The sequence below is a fragment of the Lissotriton helveticus genome, chromosome 12 (genome assembly GCF_964261635.1).
Source record: "Lissotriton helveticus chromosome 12, aLisHel1.1, whole genome shotgun sequence".
In the NCBI taxonomy this organism is placed as follows: domain Eukaryota; kingdom Metazoa; phylum Chordata; class Amphibia; order Caudata; family Salamandridae; genus Lissotriton; species Lissotriton helveticus.
In genome coordinates, this window is record NC_136073.1 from 310,154,025 (window position 1) to 310,179,794 (window position 25,770).

Below are 25,770 nucleotides of genomic sequence, written 5' to 3' on the forward strand. Positions count from 1 at the left end.
GATGTGGACGAATAGAATATGGAAAGGGGACAAGAAGGAAGTGAGCAATGCGATGGAGCAAGTACAGAGCAGGTGAGAGAAAGTGAAGAATTGAGTGAGAGTCAAGGAGCTGAGATGGACCGGCCAGGGAGAAGTGTGAACGATGATGGAGTGGCGAGTGAAGAAACGAAAGGAACTGGTACGCAGTACCAAGGGACTCTGGGGAACCCCGTCAGGGTTACCAGGAGCGGAAGGCAGGTGGTGAGGCTTTCCAGATATCGAGACTTTGAATTGGACAATGATCGCAAGTGACTGTTTAAAGTTCAGTAAAAGGGGGAGATATGTAGCGTTCTAGTTTATGCACGTCACGTAGACGTGACGTGCGGCGGCCATGTTGGCGGCGATGCGCGCGCATCGCATTGCGCGCCGAGAATTGTTGCGGAGAGCAGCGCCGGCCGGCGCTCCTCGGATAGAGATATGATATGCCATAATAAACGAAGTTATACTACAACTACAGGTTGCCTGTGTTTACTCAGGGACTTTACAAACCTACTCTTCAAAAGTGAATTGATGTAAATGTTTCTTACAATGATAGTTGCTTGGAAGCTGTCAGTGGTTTGCAGAGCTCAAATGTGTTTTATTTTGCTCTATCTCCGGTGGAAATAACATAGGTTGTAATTGCACAAGAGCGTCATGGGAGCAAGTAATTTCTACTTCCTAGATTTGTTGACTGAACGATTTGCTCTTTTTCTGCTCATCGGAGTTCTAAACTGATGGTTTTGACCTTTCCTGACAACTCATACAGCCCGATCAAAAAAGTGCCCGAAGGTTAACACCGGATACCCATTACAAAGGTCAAAAAAGTAATAAAACAGAAAGAGACCGGACATAGAGTAAGAAAAAAATGAATGCAAAATGCAGCAGGAAAAAAAGACAACGGGGACTAAGCCAGTGAGCTGAGCTGTCAATGGTTCAATGGAAGGCAGTTCCAGGAAGTGAAAGTGACTCCAGTCAATGAGTAATCCCCACATTAGGGAAGCAAAGGGGACAAAAAGGTCAGGAGCTAACTGAATGCATTGCAAGGAAGTGCCTCTTGATTGTTTCAATGAGGTGACTCCTAGGCCATGGAGAGTCGCCTCACAGAAACCGACGGAAAACTCCTCCACTCACACCCTCTGACCCTCCAATAAAAAAAAAAATCTCTGATGAGTTAAGGGTTGGAGAGTGCGCGCAGTGGAAATCAAACGGATTGAGGTAAACATGAAGAGGAGCCGAAAGGAATAGTAAAATTGGTACAACACTCACGAGCAAAAAAATTAACCAGTGTGATGCTGTAACTATAAGGTTCTATATGTGTCCTAACATATACATATACAACATAAATTTAAACGTATAATGATACGTGCTTGCATCGAGGAGGCAGGTATGTGCCATGAACAATATGTGCCCTCAATGGGTGTGTTTGCATATGTGTGGGGTGCATAAGTATGTGTCAATATAGCCTGTTGTGTGCATGAATTAATAATTTGAAAGTGTCCACGTTCAGACTGTGAAATTGTAAAAGGTGAAACTCACCTTTCTCACATATTTATCCATCACATCCAAGAAGTCAACAAGGCCATTTGGCAAATGCACGCCCAGGCACCGACACCGTTCAGCCTATGGGCTTTGTAAATCTGAAATAGTCCTGGCTGAGGCTGACTAATCGCTTCTGGCAGCTGGACAGTTATACTGGAGGTGATAGCATTTCTAGTACGCTGAATTACATTTTACACGGGCCACCCGCCATTTTGAATAGAATCACATCCGTACAACTAGAGGTACAATTAGATTCATATGTTCCAGTGCAGTCTAGCAGAATTGACCTTGAGGATTTAGTATGAGAAGGGGCGATCCTGAAAGCAGGGTCCGTTCTCTTTTTTTCTTTGCCAAGTGGTGTCTTGTCCAATTTTGAGAACTTCATCATAAACATGCAGTGGCTAAGACAATCGGGCTGCCTATGTATTTATGTATTTCTTGAGCATGGATCTCTTTTTTGTGTTGGAGTAGCAGGCCACCAGCGGACTCATTGTTTGTGAGTGGTTGTGGACTGAGGCCCCTACTGAGCAAAATTGACTTATTATTTTTGGGCGATGCCGCACACAGCCGACCTATTCTATATGGCTGCTGCAATAGCTGTAATCAGCAACAACCTTTGATGGAGAGTAGGCCTCCTACAGTCACATTATTTTATGAGTATGGCATCTGCTGAACGGGGTTCATATACTCCCGTTGTTGTTTTGTGAAGAGTCTAGTGCACCACATTTCTATGGCCAAAGGATGGTAAAGTACAATATTTTGTTAGGGGGAAGGATTAAAGCATGTCCATTTTTCTGTGGGGGGGTGTGAAACGTATCCTTCACTATGCATACAGTTTAAGGCATACTCTGTCCTTGACCCACCAGCCTCCACTATAAAGAAGACAGTTTCTCCATTCACACAGCTTAGGAGACACACTCTGAGTTCAGGAACTCCTAGGGACATATTTGCTACCTTTTCACACACCTTTTCACAACTAAATTTGCTGTGCTGTGCTGTACTGTACTGTGTGAAAGGTAGAGAGAAGGACACCGCCATATCTATTAAGATGCCACATCTACTGTTGGCATTGTTTTCCTCTCTCTCTGCACAGGCGCATTAGAGACTGCCATGCACAAACGCACACCCCTTGCACCATAGTGCCAGGTTATGTGCATCAAACATAGGTTTTGTACTGGAAGGAAACCCTTTAATACTGAGGTTCAGTCTTTTCTAGAACCTCTGCTGGGACTTCTCAGTCAGTGCTTTTGTTGTAGTAGGTCAAGGGTAAAGGTTCCTGTTGGAGCAGATGACATGGTAGTTGTTCTGGACAATGGGCAGATTTGCCATTATGGTTATGTCCTGAAGTTGCGAAGATTGCATAGATGATGTGACTCACTGAATGCCAGAGATCAGTTAGAGGAAGCTGAGAGCTTCCACGTTATACTGGAAGAAATCTGATATGAGGCAGGTGTGATTTTCAAACCAAATGAAGGTGCTGAAGTTGTTGTGGCTAGTGATGAGGTCTGTGATGGCATCAAAGAAGGCAAATGTGAATACGGGGTTATTAGGCGGTGGACTGTAAGTCATGGAGTATAAGCATATTGGAGAAAGTAAGCAGTGAATGGTAATTGGCATTCCTTCATCTACAAAATGCTAGAAGGTGGTTGTAGTTGAGGAGTTCCTGAAGACCACAGCTACTCCTCTGCCAGTCTTCTTGGGACAGTATTTTGTAGTTCAGGACCTTCGCTTCCTTACTAGGTTTCAATGATGAATTAAAAGTGCGGTCTATTGCCAGTAGTCAATTCTTTTTGTTCATTGATGCTGCATTGAAGAAGATAGGGAGGGAGCAGATGAGGGATTATGAGTAGCACAGGGGTGTATGGAGAGGGAGAATCAGGGAAGGCAAAAGATGACAGGGCCATTGTCATGCGCAGGAGGTGGAGATGTTCTCTGACGGGGTTTGGAGAGCAAGTGTTGTAGTAGAAGTTAAACCATTATTTGACAAACTAGACCAGCAGGGACTAAGAGCTATATAAAGGAATGGGGATCAGAGTTGCAAAAGAAGAGGGTTAAGAGGAAAAGCAACACAATGAGAGAAAGAATGGAGAAGGCAGGGTAGACGGAGAATGAGAAGGTGAGGACAGGAGCATTCGCCTGTTGAGTTGTAGTTGGTTGGGTGTGGTGTGGGTGAAGGCAAGGTCGAGGTGCCAAGAGTGGTAATGTCTAGGGATCTAAAGGAGAATATAGAGGAAACACAAGAGGGTTGAGCATAAGTAGAGTTACGAAGAGATTAATGAGTTGAAGCTGAAAGGCAGAAGGACGTTAAAAGAGGAAGCGGATTTAAAGGCAAAATTGAAAGGATGTTCAAGCCGAGTATGGAAATTAAAGAGATGATACAATGGGAAAAAGTCATCGAGAAGTAAGCAGACTGGGAGAACGAGAGAGAGAGAGATGTAGTTGGTGAATATATAGCGGTAGAAGGAGTTGAGTGAGAAGAGAATTAAAGGGGCGGGAGAGACAGGGAAGAGGATGCCACAGGAAGATATAAGGAGAGGAAGAGAGCAGAATTTAGGTAAGGAATGATCTTTCTGGGAAGCAAGATTACATGAGGGAACATTGTGAAGAAAGTATATGATTTTCCTAGAGAGTGACAAACTGAGAAATGGAGCACCTGTTGGAGAAAGTCAACAGCAGGCAATGTAACCTCCTCAGGGGTAATCTTCCCAACCACTATGCTTCTTATGCGAGTGTGGGCTTCTTATGAGCTGTAGTGTCTTTCAAGGCACCCAGCAGATATGAATTTATTGATCCACCTAGAAGTGACATCTTATTTGTAGTCACTGCTCCAAGCCTCAGAGGGTTATAGAACTGTAGGAGCAGCACTGGTGCAATCCATTGTAAGAGGCAGCTTCTGAAATCACCAAGCAAGAGAAGTCTATGGGGTTCAGACATAAATAGTGGAGGTGCAAAGCACTGCAGAAGCAGCATCCCAATTTAACCAAGTGTAGCTGAAATCTATGGGTTCACCAGGGAGCCATAGAGTTGCATCCCACTGGAAGGCACAAGTCTACAAATCACCAGGTGTAGGTGAAGTATTTTGTGTTCTCCCAGGAGCGATGGAAGTACAACCGTTTGCAGACATAGCTTCCTGAAACAATAAGCACAATAGAAGTCTATGGGGGTCTAACCAGGGACATATCTTAGTGATTTGTTGAAAGAGTGGGTGTGTGATTTTCCAACAATTACAGCCCTATATCCACTAAAGAGATTGTATGACAAATGGGGGGATAAGTTTCCATGCATCTGTGAAGGATTTCATAAGGATAGAGGGGTCATAGGTGTTCTAATATGAGCCCTATTCAAGCAGTGTGGCATGAAAGGATCCTGAGCGGAGCTGTCAATAAATAGAACCGTGAGATGGGTTGTAGATTAAACTGTATTATCTAATGGTTTCTGGATCCAGTTCCAATGATATAGCTCATGAGGCTGAGTATCTGCTGTTATGGTATAGTACCAGAATGTTGTGGCCTCAAAATTGTCTGCCTAAAATATTGTATCCTAAATACTGTTTTCAAAAATGACACCCCTTTGGAGTTATTAACAGAAAATCTACACCCAATGAGACAATATTTTTGTAAATGACATTTAGGATAGGCCACAATATTTATGTCAGATTTCAGTTATCGATATTCTGACATACAATCACCACCACCACAGTGGTCGTATGTTACCTGCAAGTTCCAATGTTAGCAAAAGTACATATTGGGTTAATGTATTTCCTGCCCAACTGTGTGTCTCTGTGAAGGTGTGTCTGTATGTCTTTGGGTGCACGCCCCAAGGTTATTTGTGTATTTGTGCGTTTTGTTAAGCGTCTGAATGGCCATGAACCTAATTTCAAGGAGCAGCAGGGTGCCTTACATGGAACATTTTATGTCAGTAGGATTATGTCAAATTTGAGGTATTGTACATCGAACAGAAAGAAGTGTGTGCAATCCAGATGAAATCTCATTACAAAAACAGAATGTAACAGTGATTTGGGGAAAGCAAAATGAAACTGCAATATTAGATGGCGCAACATACAGTTAGTGTTTACGATCCACATCTTTTTTCATTACACAATTGTACAATTTGACCACAGGGGGAAAACAGGGAGTTGTCCACAGACACAACATTTTGGATTAGATGACGAAACGGGATAAGAATCCAGAGCTGTAGGAGACAAGGTCAAAATACGCATGGAATATGGTAATAAAGTGTTTTCCTAGAATTGGGAGTTAGAACGCAGGAGCCTATGGGCAATTAATTAGCATCCTACATTTCCACCTTTACCCTCTCCAATAATTGGAAAAGGTGCCCTTCAAAAGTCCGCTGAATAGATGTCTAAGCACGAAACAGGAATACAAGAAATATAAGTTTGCCAATTATACACTTGAAAGACACTTTTCTGGATAAAGAGCGATAACTAGGAAGTAGGAATCATCCGTATGTGTATTTTTATGAATTTTGATTGATGTGCCTTGAAGACATTTAGGGCCTCATAACGTCACTTTTACGGCGCCAATGCGTCACTTTTTGTGACGCACCAGCAGCGTAAAAAATGTGCCTTGTTGCACCATATTTACAAAGTGACGCATCTAGGTAGATGTGTCACTTTGTAAACCCCTGCGCTACATTATACCTGCGCCAGGAATAATGTATGCAAGGGGGGCGTTCTGATGGAAGAAAAGGTCATAGAAGTGACGCAGTGAAATCTATAAGATTTCACTGCGCCACTACTAGGATGCAAATGCGTCAATATCTTTCACAGCAGGCGTAAGACTGACGCAGGCCCTTTCACATGGGGCTTGCCCCATGTGAAAGGACGCATTTCTGGGGTTGCGTCACTTTTGTGACACTCTCCAGCAATGCGTCACTTTTGCGCCATACAGATACGTCAGAAATACTGACGTATCTGTAACTCCTTGCGCAATGATGTGTCATACTGTAAATATGACGCATCATTGGTGTCGCAAGGAGGGCGCAATGAAAAGTGACACATCGCTGTTTTCACACAGCCATGCGTCACTTTTCATAAATGAGATGAGGCCCTTAGTTTTTGCCTTATTTTATATTTGTTGTGTTTATATAAACTTCTTCTATCCATCACAGAAAATATATTTTGATACTTAGTCTATGTGCCTTTCTGCAAGTAGCTGATCATAATGTAACAAGCTTTAGTAACTTCTGTCATCCTAGCTAGGTCAGGAAGCATACTTGAATAATGTGAAAGGTTTCTGGTAATTAGCCGCACAAAAAGCAATGAGGTCTCAATTTGGTGTTAGTGACGTCAGTTGCTTTCCTTTCCTGTAGTATATGGGAGATAGTGACATAAGGACGTTCTAAAAAGTATATGCAGGCATTGATCTATGGCAAACCAGCCTCGAATGACAACTCCTCCAACTCAAGATGACACACCTCTGCATATTAGCAATAAACTGGCTGCAAGAGTTACAGATACACTACTGTTTTGTGAGTTAGTCAGCTTCGATAACTACAGTATAAAACCCACTAAATCTCGGCAGTTTTGACAGAATTTTATTTTATTGTATTTGTATTGCACTCACTCCTACCTGCACCTACTAATGGCCATGTTATGAAGCCCTGTCCTGAAAAGATTGTGCATAAGAAATGCTGTTTGCCCATTATCCTAGCAAGGTGTACAGATCTGCCAGGTCTATGAGGTGGAATCTGAGGACCGCCAGCTGCGTTTTCCCCTTGGACACCCAATAATGTCCCCTCATGGGCGGAAACAATGGAACGTAAAAACAATTTCCACAGAGCTAATACTTTTGAGCAATCCACTAATATGTGCAAGATATCACATTTTGTGCCTATCATACATGTAAAATTGCCATCAAGTTGCATCATTTCTATTTTTATTCTCTCACTTATCATCCAGGGGTTGATACCAATTCTCAATCTTAATACTTCGCATTGGTTCCAACGATTAGGTAATGTATCCAGGTATGGGTACCAGGCTTCATTCTCCCAACTATTTATCCCTTCCTTAAAATCCCATCTGCTTTTACCACTTAGGTAGAGTACTTCTGCCCCGTAAAGTTGTTGAGTGGGTATCATCACACTGTAGGCCTTTATCAGCGGTCTATGGGATATATCAGTGGAGAAGTGTGGCTCAATGGTTAGAGCAGGCAGACCTTGATGCAGAGCTCTGGCCAGGGACCAGGGTTCGATTCCTGCCTCGGCGGGTCTCCGGCTCCTTAATTCCCCTGACTGGATATTCTCGCCTCAGTACCTGTTCTGATCATGGGTCCCATGCTGCAACTCTGGGCAATAGCTTGCTTAGTCTCCACAACGGCCCCAAAAGCGCTGAGATGTCTGGCTGCACCTGGGGGGTGCCCAGGAGTGGACATTTGCCAGGAAGGGTTCCTAAGCGGTATACGGACAGCGCCGGGACACCTCTGGTGGAGGTAGCTGTGCGCTTTACAAATTCCGACATTTACATTTTATATCTCCATAGACGCAGTTACATTTTTTCAACTAACGCACTGATGTAAAGGCCTTTACTTTCAGCGCCTCTAGATGCATGTGCTATTTTAGGGTCCTATCAAACCAGACACCAAGGTATTTGTACTCATTCACGATTTCTAGTTTTAAGGGGCCCAAATATCAATTGCACTTAGGATATCTTTTTCCAAAGCATAAGATTTTGGTTTTATCCATATTAACAATTAAATGCTTTGCCACACAATATTCTCTAAATGCATTTAACTTCCTTTGTAGGCCCAAATCTGTCTGGTCAAGGATTACTAAATTATTTACATATAATAAACACGATAGTTGTTTTTCGTTCATTTTCGGACTTGCGCTTCTATCTACCTCCAGCACAGATGGCAGATCTGCTAGGAATATGGCAAAGAATAGGGGGGCCAGCACACAGCCCTGTCTTAGACCGTTACTAATTGCTTTTTTCGGAGTCAATGTCCCCAGCGCATTCTTAATTATTTTGGCCCAATTCCCTCTATGTAGCTCCTGTATTATGACCAGAAGCCCTCTGGGATGTCATATTTTTTCAAGGTCTCCCATAGGCATTTCGATTTAACAGGTCAAATGCTGCCCGGAAGTCTACAAAACAGTAGTACAGCTTCCCTCTTTGCTAAATTGACTTCCGCGCAGCCGCCCATAGGGCAAAACAGTGGTCAATTGTGAAGTGGCCTTCCTTAAAGCCACCCTGTTCCACAGGCACAATTGACCGCTGCTCCACCCAGTCCTTCAGTCTACCCAGAATTATTTTGGGAAATACTTTCTCACCAACATCCAGCAAATGAATCAGTCTATAACTTTTCGGGGCTTTCATATCTCCCTTCTTATGTACCGGTCTAATTACAACTACCCTCCAATTATTTGGAATTTTGCCCAATATAGCCAAGAACATATGTGATAGGAATTCGGCCCACCAATTTCACTGTGTCTTTATTATGATAGCAGGAAGGTGATCAGGTCCTGTTGCTTGGGTTAGCTTTAGCTTCTTTATGGTATTCTTCACATTCTCTACTGTGAAGTTCATTGTTATATCTTTAACTACCCCTCCCCAGTGCACTTTTTTGCTATCTTCAGGCGTCTTACATGTAACATTCAATTCACACAAGTATTCCTCCCAAGCTGCTTCTTCTACCACACAACTCATGGCCCCTTGGAGCTGTCCTGAAGCTTCCTGTATCAGCTTCCAGAACCTCCGTACATTTTCAGCTTCAATGGTTTCCAGCAGGTTTTCCCAGCATTTCTCTTTTTGGATCCTTTTCTGATTCCTTACTAACAGTTTATATTCCTTCCTTAGCTTATTAAGTTGTGAATATCTACCCTGGTCGTATTTAACTCTAAGGTTTCTTTCTTCTCTCCTTATCACCCTTTTCATTTTCATACATTCCACAGTGAACCATTTTGCTCCCCTTTCCAGGGTCGTTTGATGATTGATCGAGCTTGATTTATTAATTCTTTAGTTTTACTCTGAGGCCTTCAAACCATTCCAATTTATGACCCCTGGCACATTCCATATTTAGCACCTGTTGAAAGTTCTCCAGTTTTACCAGGGGTGTGCCCTCCTTGTTTCCCATTAACTTCCATTTGGCTATTTTAGAAGTCACAGTCTCATATGAGAGAGAAACTTTTTATCAGGTGCTTATAATATGGGCAGACTTACAGTGTTGTGTAGACTGGGAGCAGGAATACCAAGGGGGGTGGCCCAGCCCAACCTTGTTCTGCCGCGGATGGGTGCAGACGGGCAAGCCCTTGGCCTGCGCTTTGCCCGGGCGTGCCCGGGTGCATCCCGTACTGAGGGAGTGCCCAGCTGGATATCAGGCGTCAGGAGGACTAGCCCCACCTCCTGCGCCACCGCTGAGAGTGCGGGGGACCGAGTCTCACCCCAGCAACCAGGAGAGAGCATGCGGGCCTCCACCGGCTCAAGAGGTAAAGCATCCTGCGCTGCGGGGGTGCCTAGCTGGATTTTAGGTGTCCGGAGGACTGGCCCTGCCTCCTGCACCACTGCTGAGAGTGCTGGGGGACAGAGTCCCACCCGGCAACCAGAAAAGAGCAAGCGGGCCTCCACTGTCACACAGTCAGTCAGTCAGAATATCTTTATTCGACTTAATCAAAGTCATACAAAGAAACAAAAACAATAAAACATGACATACAAAATATACTTAGAATTCCTAACATCTAAAAAAGCTTCAAGCCCAGTGTACATTATAAATACTATTTACACGATTTAAAAAGGTACATTTGGGTATACATATAAAATCATTGCAGTTAATAATCTCTTAGGGCGGAACGTGGCCAACAGCTTTCACCCTTGCTACTGCGACTAGAAAATTAGCAAGACTAAATGCTGTACGTGGATTAGTCATGAGCTGTAGGAAAAGCAGCGCGGGGCGCACCTGTGTGAACCCTGCGTCTTTAAGTATGGGGAGCAAATGTTTTTTCCTCTGCTCATGATATAAACTGCAGAACATAACGAAGTGCATTGTGTCCTGCACCGAAAAATGATCGCAACTGCAGGGAGCGGCTAGCTCTGGCTTCTGCCACCCCTTGAAAGAACCTAGGTGAAAGTGAATTAGGTTAAACCTAAGTTTAGTTAATAAAAACCTATGGTAAGGGATTGTTACAAAACGGAGGTAGGGGGCCAAATGAGGTTCGCTAACAAGTAGATAGTGAGCCCTTACTGAAGGTTTCTGTAACTCGACTATCTCGCGGCGTGCTTCCTTCCTTTCTTTAAAGGCTTTTTTTGTATAAGCTATATCCTGGGCCATGATTTTCTCTGGGCAACAGAAAAGTTCTGGTCGACCCAGTTCTGTAAAGGATTTCCTTAAATAGGCCAGCCAGGGAATTTTACTGTGGTGGTCCAAGGATAGAACATCCCTCAAGATTTTGTGGTTTAATGGGAGATCAGCATTTAACCACATTTTCAGCCACAGAATCAGTGGTGCGGCATTTAGAAGATCCGACAGATAAGGCAATCCCACCTCCTTGTGGATGGAGTAGGTTGGGGTTGATTGAGGGACGGAGAGGAGAGATCTTATAAATCTATTCTCTACTCTCTGAATGGGGTCGAGGTTAACGTAACCCCACAGAGAAGATCCATAAGAGGCGATGGCAACAGGTTTGCTCTTATAAATCTTCAGCATCGCTTCCATGGGCCTGGCGCCTAGCTTACCTGCAAAACCCAAGAGTGCGGAGGCAGATCTAGTGACTGCCAACCTCTTCGCGCTTAACTGTGGGCCCCAGGTACCTTTCTGATCGAACAACACTCCCAGGTAGGGAAATGTGGATACCTCGGATACGGGGATCCCGCTGCAAAAGAATGATTTATGTCTTCTCTTCCCGCACTCTTTACCCATTATCATTGTGTGGGACTTGGACGCATTGACCTTTAGGTCCAAATTTTCCATAAAGGAACCAAAAGAATTAAGGAGGACCTGCAGGCCAACTCCCGTGCGAGCAATCAACACGGCATCGTCCGCGTACAGGAGTGCCGGAATATATGTATCCCCTGCACGTGGAACATCAGTGCCCAAGCCCCGCAGGTGCGCTCCCAGGCCATTAATATAAATGGTAAAAAGCGTGGGGGCCAAAATGCAGCCTTGCCTGACCCCTTTCAGGGATCTAAATGAAGGGGTACACCTACCATTGTTAGACACGCGTACAGCTGCAAAAAGCTCCTGGTGTAATGAGGCCATGAACATAACCAGGGCTTTATCAATTCCCAGATCCAACAGAATCAACCATAATTTGGACCTGTTAACAAGGTCGAATGCGGACGAAAGGTCCATAAAAGCCAAAAACACTGAGCCCTCCTTAGCCACTGTGTATTTAGAGATGAGTAGATACAGGTTGATACATTGCTCGATCGTTCCCTTACTCTCTCTAAAGCCATATTGGAGTTCACACAACCCACCACAGCCCTCAACGTTCTCCCTCAACCTAAATAAGAGAACCCTCCCCAGAATTTTTACAGTTGAGTCCAGGAGGGATATGGGCCTGTAAAATGCTGGGTCGTCCCGCTGGCCTTTGTTTTTGTAAATAGGGACGATGGTGGACTTGGCCCATGAGGCTGGCGCTGAATTATAGTTAACTGCGTTGAACACATTTGACAGCACCCTCGACCACATTTTAGGAGAAAACATAAAAAAATCGGCCGGAACTCCGTCCGGGCCAGGTGCCTTGTGTTTGGTGGTTTCCATGAGCGCCCTTTCTACCTCTTGGGGATTGAAGACAATGGGGTGTGCAGGCCCGCTGGGCAGTTGGCACCTGCTGATGTCCTCGTCGGCTACATCCCCCCCATATACATTTTTGAAAAAAGACAGCCATTTATCCTCGGTGATCACACAGTCCATTGGTGAGTTATTGTCCTCCGAAAAAAGGGGCTGCTTAATGATTGACCAAAATCTTCTACTGTCCTTCAGTACCGCTGCTGAGAGGAGGTCATCCCAAGTTTCACTTTTAATGCAATCTTTGCGGCTCCTTACTGCGGTTTTGTAGATTTTCCTTAGTCTCACAATTTCCTCTTTATCTCTAGGAACAATTTTTAGAGCCGCCAGCAAATCTCTATGTGCCTTCGAACATGCAGAGTCAAACCAACGCTTATGGCCTTTTGTCCCCTGAAAAGGTTTAGTTAGAAGCTCGTTGGAGACTTGTGCACATAGATCCTCATAAGATGATACCATGAGGCTCCCTTGAGTGTCCGGGTTCTGGCACAGCTCGACTTGGGTTTTAATCTTAGGGAGGCATTTTTTGTAAAAAATTTCTGGAATCACCTTCGCCCATTTTAATCTTCTGTCTTGATCTTTGGTCCTCAGGGGGTGTGCTGGTTTTACAGTAGATGGCGCAACACCCATCAGACTGCCCCACTCCACTTCAAGTTGTACAGGGTTGTGATCACTGAAGTGGGTTGCAACCGTGCTGTAATCAGTGGTAGAGGTTAAAATGCCAAGAGAAACAAAAATGTAATCTATCACGGACCCGTGCTGACCGCCTGTAAAAGTCGGCGTTCTCGGCCCGAAATTGGGTTCGTAAAGATTATAATTTGCAAGTAGATCTTCGAGCTCCTGGCCCTCTGCCGAATGTTCGAAATGAGGCGCTGCTGGAGCGGCTTCGTCGTCCTCACTTGCTTCTCTTCCCTTACAGGCTAAATTACATAGATGTAAATTAAAATCACCTAATAAAATTGACTCGGATGCGAATGAGATATTCTGTAAGACTGAATTTAAAATACAATCTAAATTGGCAATATTTCGACCGTCATAGACGCGATTGCCCGAATTATAGAAATTAACGAATAAGGTCCTACTAGTTTTGTTGATAGTTCTTTCAACAATCAATATATTATCAGATTCGGGCCTAATCTGCCTGAGACTACCTTTTAGGTCCAAGGCGAATAAGAGCACCAGGCCACCTTTGGCCCTACCCATTCTACTAGAAACTGCAGGTGTTATGAAGCTAGTATACCCGTCCCACCAGATGTTGTTCGATGTGTCCCAAGTTTCTTGGAACGCGATGATATGGAACTTTGAGATAAAGCTGCACCATTCTGGGTCCTGGCGCTTAGTGTTTAGGCCTGCCACGTTCCAGCTTAAGATCTTACATGACTCATTGCTATTCATATGGTTGGTGCTGCTCGCCGGATATCCTTCCATTGTTGCATGAGCTAAAAGGGCTCCACTTGTGTTCGCGTGGCAACAATGCTTTGTTGCCTCTTTAAACATACCCAAGTTAGGGCCAGCCTCAGTCCCTGGTATGATAGTTTGCTGGCCTGAGATAGTGGGCAGCTGGGGCTCAGTGACAACGTTAGACGTATAAGAACTTTGGGAGACATCGGTGCTAAAGCCCTTACTACACGCAGATAAGAGCGTCAAACCAGCGTTATTTTGGTCAGTTCTTGGTTCGAGTCAATCGCAAGTGTTGAGATCAGCTAAGGGACCAAACCTATTACCTGTGGCGAGGCCCCATGCAGGCGGGGTGGCTAAGTGAGCCTGACCGGCGTGAGCTATATTCCACAGGGGATGTGGAGTGATTGGGTGGCCCAGAGCCGGGTCCATGCTCTGCCACCGTGTTGGCCTAAAGCCACGTGCCCTATGATCGTAACCTGGAGCTCCATTCCCCCACCAGTTTGTTCCCAACCCCTGTGGGTGAGCCGGCTGAATGATTCGCTCGTGCGGGTGAGTTGGTCTTCCTGGCACTTGCTGTGCTACCGTCAAGAACCGATCGTTTGCATAAAGCGAGCCTGTGGTACCTCCCCAGCTACTATTATTATTCCTGTGCATATTAAACCTGTTGGTGTTAGGCAAGGTAGCGGATTGAGACTCATTATTAAAAAATCTAAGAGTCAGTGGAACTATAGTGCCGTTACGCTTCTGAGGTGGAAAGACATTGTTCAAAATCTCAGGAAGGACCTCGGCATTAGTAAAATTTATAATAACGCAATCACCTTGGAACTTTTTCTGCTTGCTGCCAATCCAGGGAACCCTCCTAGTCGAGACTATGTCTCCTGCCAGTTTATCAAACCCTTCTTGCGCCATGTACATATTATTGGAAAGCCAATGTAGGGCTTTATCTTTAAGATCCTGATTGGATTCTAGCTTGTCTTGTGACAGAGCTGGCACATTGGCTAGTACCAAGACTACCGGTAGGGCCTCCACTATGAATTGAACTGGGCTGTCCTCTTGATGATTTGCCACAGTTGCATCAATTGGAATAGTATGAGTATGGGGGGCCCCAATTGCGGCGTTCTGATCCGGGGCGGGCAATGATAAAGATAAAGGCGGGTGTAACAACCCTAATTGGGTAGGCTGCGTGTTACTATCAATGGGAGGTGCCTCCTCGTCCGTGGATATCAAATCTGCGACGAGGGAAGATAAGTTTTCTAGCTCCTTGGTCAGGTTGCTATGAGCTCCACCCAACTTCCTAACTTCAGCAGTTAGTTTGTCCACTTTCCCGATCAGGAGCTTGATGATGGTCTTGATTTTAATATCCATCATGTCTTGAATCCTGTTGAAAAGATCATCGTCGATGATACGCTTTGACTCAAGGTCGACCTCATGGACTGTAAGTCTGCCTTGCCGCCTTGGGGGAGGGGTGGCCGGCTTCTTTCTCCCCGTTTGTTTCCCCCCGGATTTGCTGCTGTTTTCCTGCATGCTCTAACAGCGCGATTAGGTGGGGACTGATACTGAGGGCCTTCATCTATGGCTTCAGACTGGATACTTGTCTCTGTGAAGGCATCATCATCGGCTAGATCGATGAGATCTTCTCTATCCCTTACGTGTTCAATATCTTCGGTGGCTTCAGTGCGATTGGCTGAAGAAATAGAGTCAGGGTCCGCTAGATTAGGTTGTGCGTTCCCTGTCAGGGAATCAGACATGGCAGTGCTTGCAATGCTAGTAGAAGGACTATCTATAAGCAACACAGGTGATTGGCTTAGGCCCAGGGATTGCCTTCGTTTACTGTTGATACTGGATACCACTTGCACTAGGTATGAGTCAATAGTATTCGCGGCCTCAGTAAGGGGAGGAGCCTGTTTTTTCCCCATGCTATGAAATTGTATTAGCCAAGGTCACAAATACACGCTCCCCGCTGGGCTTAAGTCGGGTATCAGATTGGTCTCAGCAGGTAATACTGTAGGCTCAGTGGTAATAGCTGTTAACTGTAATAATGGCTAGTAATACCTGGAGTAAACTCCTGCAAAAAGAACCTGAAAACAGAACCTCAGATCCACGCTGTAGTTTTCAGGGAGACAGCCTGCCTGGCCTCTCCGTGCCTCGGAGGGCCTCAGAGGGCCCGCCCTTTGCCCGGGCTTAGCCCCGGGCGTCCCGCGTAGCTGAGGGCTTCCTGCTTTTACAAGCCCCTCCTGGCGCGTTGGTGACGCGACAGGGAACGCGCCTCCGCCGCAAAGGCTGCCGGGATCTGTAGTCCCGGAGCGGCGGTGGCGTGCCTGGTATGCGCGGTGGTTTGCTCCCGCTGCGAGCCTCTCCTGCTGCAGTTCTCCTTCTCAGAGGTGGGTGTCTGCTCTCGTACTCGCTCCGCTTGCCACTATAGAAATGGTGCTCCCACCGCTTCACCGAGGGCTTCCTGCTTTTACAAGCCCCTCCTGGCGCGTTGGTGACGCGACAGGGAACGCGCCTCCGCCGCAAAGGCTGCCGGGATCTGTAGTCCCGGAGCGGCGGTGGCGTGCCTGGTATGCGCGGTGGTTTGCTCCCGCTGCGAGCCTCTCCTGCTGCAGTTCTCCTTCTCAGAGGTGGGTGTCTGCTCTCGTACTCGCTCCGCTTGCCACTATAGAAATGGTGCTCCACTGTCCCAATTGGTAAAGCATCCCACGCTGCGGGAGTGCCCAGCCGGATTCCAGGCATCGGGAGGACTGGCCTCGCCTCCCGCGCCGCCGCTGAGAGTGCTGGGGCACCGAGTCCCACCCCAGCAACCAGGAAAGAGCAAGTGGGACTCCACCGCCCCAAGTATATTTTCATCTTCATACTTACACAGTGTAGCACATTGTCTGTTACTAGACACTCAGGTACAAATGTCACGCAATAAAATTGGCTTCTAAAAATTACTTACTGGGTAAGGAATAATATTCTTCCCTACCCTGGGTTATGGTCATTTGGAGAAATAAGCTACAGCTACCAATGCATAAATATCCTTTCTAGGTAAAAGAAATGGGTCCGGAAATATCCACCTTTAACACTCAAAATTGTCCACACTCAAACTCATCATCACTCAACTGATTTACTTGAAACGACAACTGAGACATGCAGTCTTCGTGCCCATTGCTTGGCCCATCTACATGCTTGACTGTAAATATAAAACCCTTAAATTTCTCTGCAAGCCTTGCATTGTGAATTGCATGAGCGTGTTTATATTCAATCCTTGTTGTCAGTGTGAGAATAGCAATAAAGCAAACCACTGCTGAGTGGCAATCCATACCAATTAATTTCGGGTAAGATGTGGATACAGAAGAGCAGGGTGGAGATGCTATGGCACTCTTCTCTGCATCATTTAACTGATATCTCCGCACATTCCCCATTCAACGCCACATCTCATATTCACAGCCAAACAGATATAACACATGCACCATGCATTCCATCAACACACCACAAGCAACCAAACAGACAAGATTGATATCATACAGCCATTCTCAATAAGCTAAGAATTCAGATGGATGACAACAGTGCTGAAGTGCTGATTTTATTTGATCAAATATTGACTGTCAACATGATTGATCATGCCATCCTCATCAGAAGACTCTTTAGCGTGGAGGATAGAAGAAAGTAGTGCCATTCCGCACCTATGATTCTCCAGGTCATAAATTAAATTGCAGTGTAACATGGGTCTCATTTAGTTTACAGGCTGTGTTTAAGTATAGTTGGGAAAGCTGAATCAGTCCTTTAAATTGAACATCTTTTAAAATTGCTGATAACCAGCTTTTACTGATGATACTTCCTCTTTTCTTGTTGTGCTGCATTCAGAACGTGGAACACAAAGAGACAATTACTGCCTTTTGTTTCTGAGCTCTGCTATCTACAGCCCGTGCACAAACTTGGAGATTTTTCAAGTTAATGTTTACATTGAATATACAAAAATGAAATGCACAGAAGGGGACTTAATTCAGGCGACAGATGCTTCTACAGGGAAAAGTACAGGGTGGGTGGTTTGGGGGGATTTGGAAATGGCTGGTTTGTTAAGCTTTTTGTTTTTGTTTAAGTCTTTTAGTCACACACTTTGCTGCTTATGTCAGACAGGGTCCTGGCAGTTCTCTATTTTTGTTGCTAGCGCTTGAAGGGAGGAACAACGCAGGAGGTCCATTGGGCTGGGCCCTGCCCACCCAAACCTCACAGCCTTACTTCTGCATTCCTGTTTAGGCCACAATGACCAATTTTACAGTTCTGATGTGAAAGGTCAATGACCCCCTTAATCATACTGAGAGGGGAGCCGTCATGCAATTCCTAACCAGTCATGGGCCTGACTTGTTATGCTCCAAGAAACCCACATCTTTCCTAACAAGATATGCTATAATAATTTGTACCATGTGGGGTTTAATTGAGGGTCCAGGGGAATAACCATCATGGTCCATAGGTCCCTGCCGCTGGTAATCTCCTGGGTGACCCTGGATGTCCTGGGGATATATGTGCTATTAGAAGGTTTGTTAAATTTGTCCCTCTACAAATTTTTATGTGTCTATGTTCCTCCACAGTTGGACACTCCCACTCTGCCGATGCTTGGGGATCTTCTGTTTAATCTCCCCCCCCCACCCCCACCCCCGGGCAGGACAATCATAGAGGCAATTTTAATGATATCCTGGGTCCTCTGGATTCTCTGTGCACCCTTGGCATTCAGAGCAGAGAGGGTAGGGGGCTGCGCATCGGGTTGCTGGGCCTTGGTTTTTGTAATGCCTCGAGGGTATGGAACCCAAATATTGGGGAAAATACCTACGCATAAACAGTGTTTAGCTCCCTATCCCGCCTTGACCTCTTTTTGTTGCCAGCTTTGTGCCTCCTTCATGCACGGGGCTCTGGCATCCTGGCCCGGGGTCTTTAAAATCACTCACCGGTGGTGCTACAGTTAGCAGACCAAACCCAGTAAGGGAGGCACCAATGTGGTGTTGAAACCTGGCAAGACGGCAGACCGGTGCAACTCCCATCAGCCCATCTCAATAACACAAAAGTTAAACTATTCATGAAAGTGGTGGCATGCCCACTAGCCCACGTATTGACCCGGCTGGTCCACCCTGACCAATGCTGCTTTATCCTCCACCGGGTAACGAGACACTGCATCAGTGGGGTTCATCTCCCATTGGCTCACTTTCGTTCATTGCAATGTGCCACAACCCTGTTGCGTCTTGACTTCCAGAAACACTTTTACACATTGGACTAGATTTTCCTACAGGAGGTCCTCGCTAAAATGGGCTTTGGCGTGCAATTCTAATCCTAAATCTTTGTCTTATATGCTGAACCACAAGCACAGGTGCGGGTTAACTGCATAGTATCCCCCAAGTTCCTGATCAGATGAGGCACAAGGCAGGACTGTTCCCTGTAAGACCTCCTGTTCACCCTGGGAATCGAATCATTAGCCACATGGATACATTGTGATGCTCAGGTCTAGGTGTTTGACTGTGGATTAGCCCTAGAGGACAGAATAGCGTTACATGCGGATGATGTTCTCCTATTTATGACCCACCCAGTGGAGACCAGACCCCGCCTTTTCTCTATTTTGGACACCTTTGGGCCTGCTTCTGGGTTAAAAGTAAATTGGTCTAAATCAATACTAATCCCTCTGCGGGGTGACAAGGTAGATGAGAACTGGCACCCAAGCCATCCCATAAGGAGACTTCACTTCCTCTACCTGGAAATTCAAATGTCCTGGGAACAAGAATTAGCATGGAACCTTCATCTCAGACCCCCAGACCGAACGGTAGAGTTGGACCTTGATAGGTGGACCAGGCCACTGCTCAATCTGCTTGAGAGGGTAGTAGTCCTGTATAAAATGATGATCCTTCCATGCCTATTTTAAACCATCCAGAATTGCCCCTTTTCTATCCCAAATCATTGGCTGACCACCATCAATGCCAAAGCCCACAACTTTAAATGGGCTCCAAAGGATCTCCTTTACTAAGAGTGTCAGATTGACATTCAACGGTGGTCTGCCATGGTGGAAATTTGTCTCTTCTACAGGGCAGCACATACATTGGTGGTGAACGACTGGGTGCATAGAGGGTGGGCGGACCCGGCCTTCAGGATTGAAATTGCACTGATAGGTCTGGACAACTTATCAGGCCTATTATACAAGACGAAAATACCACAGTCCTTCTTGGAAGTGACTAGGGTGGTGCTCTAAACCTGGATGGCTGCTTTGCGCTGGACGGGTTGGGATCGCAAGAACATACTGGAGATGCCGCTCTGAACTGGTAGGTGGCTGACTCAGGTGACAAGGTTGGAAGGCTTTAAAGAGTGAATAGAAAAGGGTTGTCGAAATTGGGCGATGTGTGGGATGGAGATCATTTGAAATCCTTTGCTACCCTTCAAACAGAGTTCTCTTTCCACAAGTCCCAATTCTATTGTTATCTCAGACTTACACATGCCTGGTATGCCACTTGGAAGCTCTTATATCGCTCCTGGAGTACAACCCCCTCAAGGATCAGCTAATCCTGGTACCAACAGAGAAGGACGGCATTTTTCAGGTATATAGAGCCCTGGTCAACCAATCGCCCTGTAACCTTTCACATATGAGAGCCCAATGGGAGGACTAGGTGGGACCTTTTGAAGATGCGGAATGTACTGAAGCCTGTATGGCACCACGTATCCAGGCAATATCTGCTAGATTATGCCTGATGCAGATACATTTTTTATACCACCTATATCACACCCAGAAGGCAGTGGAAGGCGGAAAGAATCCCTGAACTCACCTGCACCAGATGTCAAGACAGCATGGAGATTTCTTCCATATGTTGTGGGGATGCCCTCATATTCAGCAATATTGGCTCGCCATCTTCCAAACTCTCTCTGGTGTTTTGGGGCAACAGATTGAAGCCTCACCTAAAATTACATCACTGGGGATTCTTGAAAATTTGGGGGGGGTCTCAAGATAGAACAATCCTGGTGGGAATAGAGATGATCTTGGCCAAAATTGACACTGCAAAATGCTGGAAGAGACCGGCAGCCCGTTGCTATGAGAATGGAGAGCGGGTATAGGCCATGGTGCAAAGCAGGAGGATTCTATTTATATCACAAAGGGATGCCCAAAGATACATGCCAGGATGTGGAGTAAACGTTGGTCCTATTATAGATTTGAAGGAATTTGTAAGTTAGAGGGGTGAGGCAGGATCAAAGGTGTCGACAGTGCTTGTCATGGATCCTTGTTGCAGGTTCACTGCGTGGATCAGCAAATGGTGTGTTTTGTTTCTGTGTGTGATAAAACTCTAATGAAAATGTTCTTTAAAAAAAAAAGAAATGCACAGACCCCTTATTTATGTCCGCAGCCGGGGAAACGGGATGAACATACGGCTTCAAACCAGTGAAAGGACGGGGGACCCCAGCACTCAGGGCCAAGGGGCACAGGTGCAGAGAAGAGGCAGCATGGAGCTGGTGAGCAACGGGCAAACAGTGCACAATGAAATCACTAGGGCAGGGAGCAAAACTATAAGAGAAAGACAAGGGGTCCAATCGTGGGACTGTGAGAGTGACAGCAAATGAGAAAGCGGGCACAAGGGTAGTGAGAATAATGTGCCTGTAAAGAAGCAGAAACAAGAGCAGAAACAGAGTTCTAAGTGTCACACCTGGAGTAGAGATGTGTTAACTCTTCCACCATAAACCTAGAAATAGAAGTATATTCTACTGTAATAGCCAATGGGAGATCTTATTGTGGATACACAAACACAATATTTAATTAGAAAAGAACAGACAGAGTGACTGTAATGATAGCAAGTGTTTTACAACTTGTACAACACATTGCTGAGCACCTTCTACCTACTTGAATAACCATGGTACTGATGGCGGTTGAGTGGTTCTAGCACAGCTGGAACCCTTGGGCCTTGCTGTCAGAGCAGGGCAGCTGTGTGATTGTTTGTCTGACCTCTGCCACTAAACTGGAGGTCAGGCTGGAGAGATTGTGTTTTTTGCTGCAGTCAAGACGATCAGGCAAAGATTGAAGCAGGTCTTGCAGAACTCTGGGTGTCAGCAAACGAAGTTTGCCGTGAAGTGCTATCTTCTACTGCTATAGAGCTTACGTGGGCATGACCGTTGGCTGCCCAGTGGCTGTGGCTAGTCTGTTGTCTGTGTTTTGCCTTCTCAGCTCTGTGGGTTTGGCTTGGCTGCACATGTGACCACATCAGCTTTGAGTGATCTGGAGATACACGGGCCGGAAGTCCAAATTACCGAGAGGAGCTTGTGGCTGCCTCAGTAAAGGACCTCCTCAAGAGAAGGCAGGGTTAGTACCAGTGGAGCCTCCCCACCCTGTATATCACATGCCCAATAGTTCTGCCGAGACAGTGCTGCCAAACTTCCTCTGTCGGACGAGAGAGGGCGACCACTGATTTTTCCTTACTGGAAGGGATCATCATACTTTCATCTTCTAATGCCCAGAAAGGCAGATTGTAGGTCATATCTTCGCAATGAGTAGAGTCAGCAGAGTGGGACCAACTCCCTAGGTTTCAGGAAGGCTAGCCCAAGATGTTACATCCACCTCAATGTCCTCCTAGGGCTCAGCGTTCTTGCATCTTCTAATGCTGCATAAGACAGATGACAAGTCTTATCTCTACAATGCAGAAGGTCAGAATGATGGGACCAAGCCCCCAGGAATCAGCAAGGCTAGGCCAAGACATAGCAAACTGCCTTATTGTGGTAGGGAGTAGTTTGATTTCTCCTGGCTGGTAGGGCTCACCACACAGTCATCTTCTAATGTAGATTAAGGCATATTGTGGCTCATAACTTCCCAATGGGAAGTGTTAGGAATTCTTAACTAATTCCCTGGTATTCACAAAGGTTAATCTGAGATACTGCTACCAGCCGTATTGTGGTTGGTGGTAGCTTCATTTTTTCAAGCTGGCAGGGCTCAGCATACTTGCATCTTCTAATGGTGTGAAAGGCAGAATGTGAGTCATATCTGTGCAATGCAGGATGTTGCCTAGTGACCAGGAATGAGTGAGGCTAGCCCTAGGAGCTGGCATTAAAGTAGTAAGGGGTAGTCTAATATTCCCGGCAGTGTGCCTGTATGGCCTAAGACCAGAGTTCTTAAATGGGTATGGGGATGTTGGCCCACGTTAATCATGTAGACGGACATTTCACTGTCAGAACTGCAGTGTTTAAATAAACAGCCCCATCCCATTAAAAAAGCAGCAATCACTGAGGGGGAAACACCAACTTTAAGAGAATGTTGGTATTTGTCTCACTGTGTAATGTCTGCAGATGTCTTAAATGAACAAGTTAGTCAAAGGCTCTGCTCTCCCAGAACAGACCAAAGCTGTAGTATCCAATAGTCTCAATTAACACACTTGCTTGTCTGGAACAAACACTCAGAATGATTGAATTAGGAATTGTCAAGGCCTGAAAATGACACACGAAGACATCAAGCTAAAGGTGAGAGCAGAGTTAATGGGCAGTTGAGGGGTAGTGTGGCCAAACAAAGGCGCTCAGAAGGGAAGTTACCTTGTCAAGGCATACGAAAAGTGTTTTTCACAAGGCTCACATGTCAGAAGAGAGATGGGTTTAAATGTAACACATTAAGAAGTGCCAGAATGGTGCCATGCTGCTGCCCTAGCCAAAACAATGAAGGCAATGTAAGTCTTCTTTCACCACATTATCTATTTTTACCATGAGATATCATTCACTGCTAATAATAAAAATTAACCTTTGTTAGACCCAGCTGTGTCAGGATTGCTAAGACTCATCAAAGCCAGTCACAACCCACCGTAGGATGAGTAAGATAACCAGTAGTAACCCTCTGGGAGCTGGCACCAAGCAGCCAGGCTTTATCCTCAAGGCACGAGTGTAAAGTGTTGGCATTACACCCCGCCCCGCAACACACTGCTTTCATCACTAAAAGACCCCACAACGCATTTATAAAAAAAACTTTGTCTTTGTATTACACACAGGCACTTAAATCAAACTGAGATACACATTGTATGTACACTTTACAGTTATGTAAATTGTCGAGCTTTCCCATTGCAGAAAGGTCAAATAGTCATTAGTCTATGAATGCACCTCATGATGACCCAGCCCCTCAGTTTTTCAACTCTACCAGCCAATCATACACGTTGCTCCTGCTGGCGAACTGTTGACTAGATGGTCAGAACCACCTAACATGGGAATAAACTGTTACTTAGTTTTGTCTACCTGGATTAGACCTTGAGGCACCCGATGGCACCTGCACGAGGAAGGGATCGCTATCCCACCCATAGACAGAAGGTTGTGACCAAGCAAGCTGGCTTGCTCTCTTTCTGGAGAAATTTTTCCCCTCAAGAGAAGGTGTGGCCTGCCGTAGATCCCCGGCAGTTAGCCGGAAATGCGGAGTGTGGGCGGTCTGAGGTGTTGAAGTGGTGTCTGGTGGGCATAGGAGAAGCAAAGTATATACATGGTCACAGTGCAAATTTGAGGGATTTGTTCCATACACTCTCTAAATTAAGAGATTCTAAAAGAATGATAGATGTTAAAATACTGTCTTATGCTTTCACTGAGTAGCTATTCCTCTACCACACCCTGAAGTAAGCTTTCTGTGCTTGATATCGCTACTTTTGGTGAGTGAAGTGTACAAAGAAAGTAACTTGATTATTGAATTGGAATGAAATAGAATCTTATGCTTCACAATTTCCTTTTACCTTTAGTCTCTTACCTGGAAACGTTTGGAGTGCTAGAAATGACCCTGCTAAGCAAGCAAGGGCCATATGTACACAAATACTGAATAGCGATGATCTAAAAGAGAACCCTTGCAAATTGCTATTTGGTAATCACTAATCAGTATGTACGAAAAGAATCACACAAAAATAGCAATATGTTAAGTAGTCAGTATTCAGGAAAATCAATTTAATGATTTCCTAAATAGCCAATGGAGTTACAAATAGCAACAGTCACTCTTGGCATACAGTTATTACATCAGAACCAGGAAGCATGCCTCTGGAGCTGGGTAGAATTGGTGCAACAGCTCGGTAGGAGACTCTATTTTGTATTCCAGTGTATGTTTGCCATCCAGCCTTTTAGGAAAACAATGTGCCACATAAGTACAGTGAGATGGATGCTGGCAGCAGGAAAAGAAAACTGAAGTTTTCTGGAGAAAAAAAAACTTGTAATCCTCACAGAGGATTGTGTTAGTCACCATGACCAACTATTTGGCAAGTCATCCCTAACAGTGCCTGAGTCCCAGAATAAAGGAATATGGAGGGGGATGCAGGAGAAGATCAACTCAGATGGAGTCATCCAGAGATCAATTAAAGCGATAAGGAAGATCTGGTACCAAGAAGATGGTGGCAAGCCATCTGCATGTGTCACGAGGACCAGGAGGGCCCCCCCACCGTCCCACCACCAACTGTCATTGAGGAGCTTGTGCACAGCACCATGAAACCAGAAGCCATCAGTGGTTTTAGTGCACGTAACGTTGTGAAATCAAAAACCTAAAGTCCAAATGTTAGATATGCAATAGTAGTCTTTCCTGTACTTTCAAAGTGCATTATGGGATAGGTAGTGTTAAAAAAAGTGAACAACAATTAGAAAGACTAGCATATTTAATAAAAAATGTCATATATGTAGTCAACATACAACCTAATAGAAATCACCAAGGTCAAGGCATTTTTACAAAGACAATGCACTTTCAGAAAGTGACAACTCAGAAGGGGAATGTCCAGAAGACCTAAACATGCATGTTGCTTACCCCAGCACAGGAACCTGTAGTGAGGCCATGTCAACTGTGGGGAAGATTTTGACTTGGCACTCGTCACCCTGAACACACCTGAGCCCAGCCACTTGTTCCAAATGGGAGAAGTCCTGAAAACCAACAACTCTTCGAAGATTTAGAAACCTCTATGCTCCATTTTCAGTGCCTGCAACAGAAGCAGATCAAAATGATTAACCAAAAACTGGTAACCCTAGACAAAAACATAACAAATGACTTAGAAAGAATCACAAGCCCTAGCTGCAAATCAGATGACAATGAAAGACAATGTCTTAACTCTCACAAACACCATCAAGACCTTATGTCACAAACGGCACCATT

The 25,770-nt window shown here is 45.3% G+C and overlaps 1 protein-coding gene across 1 annotated transcript in view; it reads left to right on the top strand.

The window, feature by feature from the left end:
* Positions 1-25,770, top strand: part of LOC144798021 (polycystin-1-like protein 2) — an 849,694-nt gene that overhangs the window by 592,638 nt on the left and 231,286 nt on the right. The window lies entirely within an intron of this gene.